At 65.0% G+C, this 2,219-nt stretch overlaps 1 long non-coding RNA gene across 2 annotated transcripts in view; it reads left to right on the forward strand.

Annotated features, from left to right (window-relative positions):
• The window catches only part of LOC102249261, a 4,593-nt gene extending 2,382 nt beyond the window's left edge, over positions 1–2,211 (forward strand). For both annotated transcript variants that reach the window (XR_312990.2, XR_001361107.1), the window contains 3 exons: positions 866–928; positions 1,040–1,274; positions 2,101–2,211. This is a non-coding gene — a long non-coding RNA (uncharacterized LOC102249261). The remainder of the gene's footprint in view (positions 1–865; positions 929–1,039; positions 1,275–2,100) is intronic.
• Positions 2,212–2,219: the final 8 nt, after the last annotated feature.

Below are 2,219 nucleotides of genomic sequence, written 5' to 3' on the forward strand. Positions count from 1 at the left end.
GGCCCAGCCCGTCCTGGGCGTGAGGACCCGCCCCAGCGCCGGACCTGTGTCTCCCTGACCGGATGTGGGAGTGTGGAGAACAGCCCATGTCCCAGTGGGCGTGGCACCCTAGACTGTGGCCGTCCCCTCAGCCAGTGCACGGGCCTCCTGGTGGACAGCGACGCTGGCCCTGGCCCCAGTGCTGCAGGCCTGGTGTCCCGCGCCCTGCCGCTTTGGGAGGCCGTGAGGAGACAGTGGCTTGAGGGTGACCCTGGCTGAGTGGCAGCCAGCGGGCTGGGCTCCTGTCCCTGTGCGGCTAGTGCTCAGGCCCTGGGAGGCCCGGCCGGGGCACAGCGCCCTGTTCTCCGCTGAGACAGCCTGGTGGTCCCGCAGGCTCCACACCCACCCTGCCCTGAGCATCCTGCAAGATCCCAAACACTTCCCCGCTTTCTCCAGGTTCCCCATGGAAACGCGTTCAAGGGAAATTGCCGGACCTGTGTCTCCCTGACCGGATGTGGGAGTGTGGAGAACAGCCCATGTCCCAGTGGGCGTGGCACCCTAGACTGTGGCCGTCCCCTCAGCCAGTGCACGGGCCTCCTGGTGGACAGCGACGCTGGCCCTGGCCCCAGTGCTGCAGGCCTGGTGTCCCGCGCCCTGCCGCTTTGGGAGGCCGTGAGGAGACAGTGGCTTGAGGGTGACCCTGGCTGAGTGGCAGCCAGCGGGCTGGGCTCCTGTCCCTGTGCGGCTAGTGCTCAGGCCCTGGGAGGCCCGGCCGGGGCACAGCCGCCCTGTTCTCCGCTGAGACAGCCTGGTGGTCCTGCAGGCTCCACACCCACCCTGCCCCAAGCATCCTGCAAGATCCCAAACACTTCCCCGCTCTCTCCAGGTTCCCCATGGAAACGCGTTCAAGGGAAATTAAGGCGGAGGATACAAAAGACACTTCACTTGAGTGAGCCCAGTGCGCGTGGGTCTGCGCGTGGTCCTCGCCCGGGGAGGTGGGGCGGGGCCAGGACAGCGGGTGCTCTGGTGACAGGAAATCGGGGGTTTCTTCCATTACCAGATGGCGGCTCCGACGGGTGTGGCCGTAGCCTTTCCCTGTGGGGTCCCTGCCGAGTGCTGCCTCCAACCCGGGGGCTGGCTGACCTGTCGCGAAGGGCCGCTGGGCGGTCTGACGGACGCCAGCGCATAGAATCCGTGTCCCTGGGAAATTGTTCGTCTTTGTGGTCAGCGCCCTGAAGAAATGGATTTGGATCAGTTGGACCTGAATCCCAGAATTATCGCCGCAGCGAAGAAAGGTAGACTTCCTGACGTGCATGTACAGTGTACGCACTGCGGACACGTCTGCAGACTTTCTGTGAAGCAGGCACCACGGGCCCGAGTCCCTCCCCGCCACCCCCTCCCCCGGGCGGCCCTGGACCGCAGGCCGCTCTGGGTCCTGCATGAATGCTGGGATGCGTGCAGCGGGCTTTTCCATTGTGGGACTGAAAGCCCTTTTTAGAAGTTTCTTTTCATCCAAGTAGTTCTTGCACGTTGTCTAAGCAGTGACGCAGCCACTCGCCATGGGGAGCCTGCCTGTAACCCGGGTTCTGAACGCCGGGCGCATGCTCTGCCTGTGCCTGTGGCGGCCGCTTCGCAGAGCTCCTGGCGCCCGCGGCCCCCGGTTGGAACACACTGGGCCATGCCCGCTCGGGTGTGAAGGGGGATATAGCGGCCTTCGCGGGAATGGGGGTGGGTGTGACCGTCTCATTTTCCCCAGCGTTAGTAGTTGGTCGTAGTTGGTCGTTGCCTCCTTTTCCCACGCCCTGCATTCCTCGGAATCTCCCACCTTCCTCGGCGCCCAGCCCCCCCCGTTGGCTGGCAGGAAGGACAGGCAAGAGGCCCTGCACCCCCAACCCCCACCTCCCACCCTTCTGGCTTGGCTGCTGCAGCTGAGGGGGTCGCCCCAGGCCCCTCCTTCCTTGTTCTGTGTCTTCACTCCGCCCAGGGATGCCACTGCTGGGGAGCAGATGGGTCTGGCCCCTACCCGCGGGGCACCCCCCCCGAATTGGAGACGGCGCCCCGAGTCCCTGCTGCCTTGCTGTCGTCTGACCTTGTCCTGTGGCTTATTCTGTATAATTTCAGCCAAACTGAAATCCACGCAGGAGGTTTTGCACTTATCTGGACCAGACCTGCAGCGGCTGACCGGCCTCTCGGGCCCCGACGTGCAGCACCTGCTGAGGACGGTCTGCTCGCACCTGCTG

This window comes from Myotis brandtii, unplaced genomic scaffold (assembly GCF_000412655.1).
Source record: "Myotis brandtii unplaced genomic scaffold, ASM41265v1 scaffold1020, whole genome shotgun sequence".
Classification (NCBI taxonomy): domain Eukaryota; kingdom Metazoa; phylum Chordata; class Mammalia; order Chiroptera; family Vespertilionidae; genus Myotis; species Myotis brandtii.